Genomic DNA, 8,321 nt, shown 5'->3' on the forward strand with positions numbered 1-8,321 from the left:
GCAAAGGTAAAAAGGTCACCATCATTAGCGCTCGATCTGTTATGTAATGCTGGCTTACATAAGACTTGCGGACGCAATTAGATACGGCCTCATGTAAATTACCGACGTTTTCCTTTGTCCATCCTCTCTGTTCACGAGAGACCGATGTCCCCTTGCAAAGGAACCAGGCGTTTCTAGATCTTTTTGCAGACAGTATTTGGTGGCAGCAGGGAAAAAAGATATACCTTTGCTTCACCTTGCATTGGCATAGAAAACGCGCGGCCACTTGCAGTTTGCGAATTCCGTTTTAAAAATACCCTTACGGAGACTAGGAAAATGGACCCATGCCAAAGGTTGCAATTACCGGAACAAATTAATCGACATCTGCATGTAATTTAAGGGCTATGTTTTAGTACGATACCTTTTTGACTTTATTCCACTCGTGTTCCTTGTCATGCCTTGTCTAGATTTCTGTCTGGTCACAGCTCGTTGCCCTCACACGTGAAAAATATTCGAGTCACAAAATGCAACAAAACGCCAAGAAACATAAACATGCACAATGCACGCATGTTAAAACATTTTTTTTTTCCTCAGGTAAAGTTTTAACACAATTCTAAGAGCCTCTTTTCTCTCTCTCTTGAGTTAACACCAAATCATCTCGCCTGTAAAATAGCAGAAGATTTTTCGTTTGAAGGAATTATGCTCTCACGTCGAAGAAACGGTCGAGACACTTAGACGAAGACCAGTTCTTCTGTGATGTGGGTATAAGGCGAGCTGTTTTGATGGAATGTGAACCTCCGACAGATGACCTTAGTGCACTTGGAAGCCGTAAAATCCGATTATATAACGTAGAAATAGGTCAGGTGCTTTAAAATGCTGTTGGTATAGGGCGCGCTAATTGAAGACGAGCGGCTAGCCACGCTCAAACTGGAGGGGACACTTAGGGCGTAAATCGATATTTTTACGGGCTTTCCCGTTTGGGACGCAATGACAATTGCCAAACAGACGCCTTCTATGTGCTGAATACTCAACGATGAACAAACACAGCTGTCTGAAAAAAATCACACCTGTGTTGTCCTTTTCGCAATTAATTAGACAAAAGATAACAAAGATTTATTAATAAAGCTCATTCGCTTGTCATTTTAACGTGAAAATGATTGACTTTCATGGTAAAGTCACTTTGCATGACAACTGCTGCTCAAGGGCTCTTGTGCTATGAACAATCATGCTAGTGTGGGTGCATTGAAATGGTTTCCCGACCATGCTTACTGAATCCTCGACGAGTCTCTTTCAGGGTTTACTAAACCCAACAAAGCTCTGAGCATTCTCGAAAGATTGACAGCTTAGCATTTGTTATGTAATAGCTTGTTGAACATCACGCCAACTTTACATTTCATTGCGTGATTGGAAAGTCTACCAACCGTTATAAGCGTGCAGAGTATTGCATGTGATTAATACAACTGTCACGCATAAACGCTGAATGAAGCAAGTTTTAATGAAAGGAAAATACAAAGCTGAGAAAATTAAACCGCTCTCTGAACCTTATCTTCCATGGAATCGACCTCGTTAAGACCTAAGGGTTTCCCTTTACGCGACGACAGTTCATAAAAGAAAGATACCTTTGACCAGCAAAGCCATACGTCTGGGAACACTTTTGTAGTATTGTATTCGTTCCTCGTGAGCTGACTTTGACCGGAAGCAATATTGTTTTAGCTACGTCACGATTGCTCCGTAACATCCCTCATGGAAAACAACGTGTACATCATTGTAATATTACGGTTTAAATTAAAGGTTCTAGGGTTAGGATCGTTAACTTAGTGTCACAGACATTCAGTCTTTGCAAAATAAAGACACTAGCATTGTTCTTCATTCATCAGTTTTGTTTAGCTTAACACTTGAATTTCGCCGTGACGTCTAGCGAGTAATAGAACACGCTGAAAGCGATCAAATTTCCCTGTCTGGGAAAGCAACGGAGTCGTGAACCCATGCATCAAAATCCTAGCCATTTTCTGAACCGAGTTATCGCTTTGTTAGCGCGACGCGTAAAGTAACAACAAGGAGTCAATTGGACGGAGGTATTTGAATCGCAAATCGACAGAAATTTGCATAAATTTGTCTACCCAGACAGAGGTTTTAGTCCGTCCGCTGATTGCCGAAGGCTTTTGGAAGACGAGAATGCAATTTTTTTGGAGGACGGGACCGTCACATCTCCTTAAGGAAAAAAGAATCCCGTGGATCAAGGTATCAAATCGAATGTATTGTAGAATTTTCAGTTTATCGACTCGCTGAGTGAAATTATTTCTTCAGGGACACATTTCAGACGGGGATAGCGACTGTCTCGAATTTCCTTGTTATATCGAGAAATCAGTTTGTAGAAATATGCATTTTTCTGCGCCCTGAAAAACCTTGTTACTGCCAGGCGTGTACGCCGATTCTGTTTATGCTCGCGTGATTTAGGAAGAAAGCACCGGTTGAAATGTACAACGCTACGAGGAAGTTCTGCTCTTGCACTTGCGCAAACGCGGAAAAAAATTCGTTTGCACATTGTGGAACAGGCGGCGGAGCAAGGTCTAAATTTAGTTTACAAGCGGCGAGATTACTTTGAAAAGCTGGTGATGATCAGTTTTGGCCGATATTTTGTTCTGACTGCACACAGATCACTGCTGTCGCTGGTTCTAGGGTTTGGAAGTGATTCCGTTATGGCTTTGTAACAGCTATGTCGAGTAGCCAAACCTGACTTGAGACAGAGTCGTTGAAATCGAACCCTAACTGTCTGTCTGAGATTCTCTTATCAGTTCGGAGATTTGTAGAAAAAAGCTTTGTATTCAAAGTCTGCTTCGACCAGCTGAAAGCAAGAACATGGGTATATTATCGGTAACATTATGGCAACCGTAATAAGCACATGGGAAATGAATATGTAGGCAATCACTAAACATTGTACAAAAATGTACACTTCTGTATACGACAAGTACGGACGGATAATTCAGGCGTTTGGCAGTGAAGATATAACACAATTAGCTTTGATTGAGCAAAGAAAATTCTTGGAGGTGAACGCAGAGATCGCATAGAAATGTAACTCTTAGAATTTCACTCGTTGTATTGAAAAGCAGTTCTAGATCTGCTAGTGCTTTCAAAGGCATTTCCCATTACAGTCTCTTTCTGCTACGGATCAATTGGTGAGTTCCTACTCCGTATTTTACGTTTTATTTCAAACCAAGGTATGCGTGCCTTCTCGCTGGATGCCCTAGTTTCAAATTAACGTGCTAATGTATTTCTGTCTGTGTTGTAGATAAACAATACGAATACCAGCCGACAAGACCGGGAAATCAATCGATTTCCGAGCACGCTATGTTTCAAGGGACACGCAGGGGCTATTAATCCTGCTCGGATTAAAGAGGTAAGCAGTCTATGTGCTGTATTGTTATCAATTTAAATGCTAGTGTTGCTTAAACTCTTTCTAATTCTTTTCCTTTAAGAGAGTTTGCGATTTGCATAAAAAGTTTACCGACACTCGGCTGTCTGACACGCGGTTCAGAGTTCGAATCGCTGCCTCCATCCGCTGTACCTATCCGACTACATGAACCGATCTTCATTCGAGGCGAGCGACACTGTCTTTACTGAACATCGATTACTTTGAAAGTATCATGAAGGACACCATAGCTCCTGTTCTTCTGTAATCTATTTTGCCGTTCTGAAAGGTATTTGCTGTTGTGTCTCGCTCTGTCTAGGTTTTATGCAAAGCTCTGTTGACCGCATATGGCTTTGCGCGGTAGTGTTCAACATCGAAAAAAAAATCGAGGTTAGGAATTTTCGTGGTTCACGTAAACAACACAGAAATTAAGTTTAGTTTCAATAGTTCTCCTTCAATAATCAGTTTGTGTTTTATCTAAGAGGAAAAGAAAACCAAATGGGCCTTTGTAAGTCCACAGAGCCTGTTTTCTGGCAGTGAAGTCATCGTTTAACCGAAGCCACTTCAGGTTAACAACTTATGTTCCCCAAGTCAACAGAAACAGCCATGGTTTGGAGACTCCTGTTCCTTCATATCAGTCAAGAAAGACTTCATTCGTTTTCTAAACAACGTGGCAAATGTGGCTCGTGTTTGGAATCTCAAAAAACTCAGAGAATTCAATGGTAAATTTTGGCAACTGAAAAGGAGCTAGCTTCTTGACTGAGGACTAAATGGAAGAATTCTCACTTACTTTTGTATAAATCGTTTTGTCTTTTTTATTTGACAGTTTAGCTCTAAAAAGCTACAGGTTGTAATATAGTTTTCTAGGAGTTGTAGCGTGTCTCTTCAAAGACAGGGATGTATGAATTATGAACGAAACAAGGTAATTTATTGACAGTGAAGAAGCCATAATTTTGGCTGCCTGGTGATAACGTTTTGACACAGTAAGATGAATTTAACTGTATAATTAGGCAGTGCTTCTTTACTGATGCGACAACTTTAAGTTTAATCATGGTTCTTTTACACTATCTTTCAGGCATATCAAAAGAGGAACAGATAAAGAAGACTTCAACTGGTGAATAGACAAGACCTTAAACTCATTCACATTGTACACAGTTCACCATTAGCTCAGTTGGATTATGTTTTTTTCCTTTGAACATTTCTTAAGTTGTAACTTTCCCTCGCTACTCTTTAACTACTTCAGCATGTACTGGTATTCTTAACTTGTCAGCTAAAAGCAAAGACATAATTCTTCATTGCCTTCGACAAATTCAAAGGCTCAAACCTAACAGGGAACCAGTTTCTTCGAGGTGACCTCGAGGTGTCTGTACTTAGTTCGAATCAAATTGACCCAACTTACTCCAAGCAAGAAAAACTTAAACGTGCGCTCGCTATTCTTACGTGAAGGACATTTTTGAATCTACCGTCAGGTTATTTTCAATCGTCTCGTTAACGAAATAATCGGAAATTTCTATTAATTTAATGATCGCATGTTGCGCCCCTTGTCAGTTGAGTACAGCCGGGAACTCGTGAAATTTGCATAGTGCCTGTCTCTCCTGGGGCGGGGCGGTTTGTTCTCGAGAATAAGTGTGGCTACACGGCCGTTACGTGAGGCTCAACCTAGAAAGTCGGTATTCACGCTCACAAATTTTCAGGTATTTAGCGACTGATTCTCCAAAAGATCAACTTAGCTGCCTTTTACCAGAAAGACTTGTCTCGAGGATTTAATTGGAAGGCCTGATCGAAGTTAGAACCGTTTGAATTTTGGGTACATTGCTCGACGTTTTTCTCTCGCCTTCAGTCAACATTCCTCACGCATGTTTTACTAACCACATCACGATAGCAAACCATGTGGCAACGGAGTTTACACGTGGAAGGTAGTCGGCTCGCTTCACTAAAATGTTTCTAAATCGTGTCAAAAACAGATCTGAATCGTAAAATTTCGTTAAAGAAGATTCATTGTAAATTGCTTTGAAAACACCACCATCATTTCTATTGTGTTGGAGGTAAGTGTTGATTTCAGTAGCTGGATCGGCTTAAACCTTCGGTCGCAAATCTTTTCAGTTTGGTTATAGACAGGACACAGCATGGAAGTAAACCGTAAGGTAGTTTTTTAAGGCTTTTAAGGTAGCTTACGCTCGTTTAAGAAGCTTTTTATGTTACACATTTCGAGGTCCCCGTCGTGTTTACAGTTAGTCTGGTTCACGCCGAAAACAGACACACGCGACAAGCAAAATAGTCTAATTGTCTTTCGAATGTCGATGATTTGGAACTAGAAATCTTAAAACTCTTATCAAGAGATATGATTTCTGCGCTCAGAGAATCAGTTTTGGGGACATTTTCATTCAAAGCAGGCTGTTTTCTAAACTAAACCGTCGTGGTTTGTTAAGGAAGGTAAGCAATAGCTTTCATGCACGCAAATCGATGTTGGTAGTTTCCGACTGTACTTGAAATATTATTTTCTTGTTATAGCTAGCTTAATTTTGTTGGTTATATTCTACAGAACTTGCGTTATTAGAGAGTATATTTTTCTATCAGAAAGACAAGATGCCAGCTCCCAAATATAGCTACCTTTGACCGATAAATTAAGACAGTTAACTTTGGAACTTGTTGTCTGCCTCCACAATCCTTCGCCGGTTCCACGCGCGGAAGCATGGAGATTTTACACAATAACAATGTGTCAATTCAGTTATTTTTTAATTTAAATCTCTGTGTAAAATCCAGTCAGTAGAATTGAAAACTGAGGCTGGACTTGTAATCCCAAAATGGTCGTCTGGTACTGGACATTGAAGCGTAAAGAAATTTAATGAGTGTATTTGTCGAAACCGTGGGCCCTTCTTCTAGTAATTACATGTTTCTGTTGTACAAGTTTCTATAGTAGGCTCTTTACGTATGGGTTAACAATATTTGTGGCTTTTAAATTTCTTCTTCAAAGATAAATGTGGTGTAGGTTCGCTTCTCTCATCAACAAGAAAAGCTACAGACTACCCACTTCAAACATAAGGTTAATGTCTTGTACCTCGATTATTCCTTACAAGAGTACACTAGATTTATTTGTTTCACAATCAACGCTCAAAACTTGGATGAAAATTCCCTTGTTTTTTATGAAGATCAGGCTAGAAAGGCAAGAAACGATTGGAGTATTTTACAATGATTAAGAGAAATTTTGTTTCAAGATGTCTCATTCATGCATTAGACAGTTGAAGGCAATGCAGTTCATTTGCCTAGTTTATCACTCCTAGTTTTGAAACAGTTTTATTAGGGAGTAACGACCGAGTCTAATGAAGCAAATTTGAAATTTCAAATAGTAGATTTCATCGTTTTCTTGCTACCAGGACATAGAGATTATCTGTAAGATGGAGAAGTTGGAACCCAGCTGACTTAATTGTATGCAAGCTTGTATGTTAAACTGTTAAGGTGAACAGAAGTGTGCCCGAATTTTTTTTCTGTACTGTGGGATCCAAATTCAATAGCAGCAAAGAACCTGGACTAAGGATAAGTGAGGATATATTTGAAATTTTTCTTGAATGATTTTAGTGGATTCAAATTCATGGGATGCAATTTCACCGACGAAAGAATCTTTGTGAATTCAGTTCAACCATTGATCTTTCAGATAGCATAATCGGCGGTCTCAGTTGTATAATTTCGCTTTCGACTGTAGATGCCGGATGTGTTTTTTCGCCTTTTTTCCTGGGAATTGAAGAAGATTGCTTGTGTGTGGAAAGCTGTAAGGATATTTTTGGGTAATTTAGGTATCTGCTTTGGCCGACTACAAATGGGTTTATAACTAACAACATAATCTCGAGGTCGTGGAAAGGCAGTCGCTCGTAAATCCGTCTCAACAAATACGAGACATTCATTTCTAGCCATTTAATTTGACGCCCAAGTCGCAAAAACAGAACTTGAGCGTTTTGTCTGTATGGAGAACTCGCGTTTTTGACTTGTCAGTGGAAAGACTATTTCTTTTTTTAAAACAATTGCTATCGAGACGAGACAAATCTGTTTCGCCCTTTGGCTAAGGTGAAGTTTTATGGTTGCCTTCTTCTATTGCCCGAGAAGAAATTTGGAGAAACAAAGCAGATGTAAGCTGATGAGTTCGTTTCTCGAGAAAACAACTCGCCTGTATCGGTTTGAATATTGCAGTGTCTGCAGCGTTTAAAATCAGTTCTCGTAATAAGTTTATTTCTCGAAGATGGGTAATAGTTCGTCAGTCATGTCTGAGAAATTCAGCGTTAACCTTTAGAGGTTTAAGCGGTCTTCTTTTTCTTAATTTTCACAATAACGAGGTAAATTGAGAGAAATGTTCTCATCTTTTGAGCAAGACAGATTACTGCATGGGCCAAATCCATTATCCTCTGGGCAAACCTAAAACATTTATATCGTGAAGATGGAACCATTCTCAAGGGATAGGAGACTAAACATATTCTTCTCTTCATCTGGAATATGTGGTCTGTTTTCTTTTTCTGAAGCACAATACACTCAAGCTTATTTATTTAAGAGCAGAAGTCAGAAACTTCTGAACGGTTTGGCGCGCTCAGACGCACAAAACTACAAGCTTTACCTCCAGTTGTGAAAACGATATGTTAACCAAATGTCTTGGACTAAATTAGAAACAACTTGAGCTGTAATGGAAAAATCTTGAGTGGAAGAGGTCTTGTATTTATCCTTGCTATCCTTGAATTAGCCCAAACATATGAGGTACCTTAATTGATAAATTGTGCTTTTATCTAATTGTGATTAAGCAAAGGTGGGCACCGCTAGACTTCAGAGGTTCTTTCTTGTAAGACGAAACTACAAACACACTTAGGGACAGCTTTAGTTGAACTATAAATGGCTTCACCACTGAATAGATTTCTTTTCTAGCTAGCAAACTTTATAAAAAGAATACAGTGTA

At 39.5% G+C, this 8,321-nt stretch overlaps 1 long non-coding RNA gene across 1 annotated transcript; it reads left to right on the forward strand.

Moving 5' to 3' along the window:
- Positions 1–1,769: 1,769 nt before the first annotated feature.
- LOC145491967 (uncharacterized) lies at positions 1,770–7,523 on the forward strand. Its single transcript, XR_014049903.1, has 3 exons — positions 1,770–2,220; positions 3,269–3,376; positions 4,464–7,523. It is a non-coding gene; the product is annotated as an uncharacterized LOC145491967 (long non-coding RNA).
- The last annotated feature ends 798 nt before the right edge of the window (positions 7,524–8,321 follow it).

The sequence above is a fragment of the Orbicella franksi genome, chromosome 7 (genome assembly GCF_964199315.1).
Source record: "Orbicella franksi chromosome 7, jaOrbFran1.1, whole genome shotgun sequence".
Classification (NCBI taxonomy): Eukaryota; Metazoa; Cnidaria; class Anthozoa; order Scleractinia; family Merulinidae; genus Orbicella; species Orbicella franksi.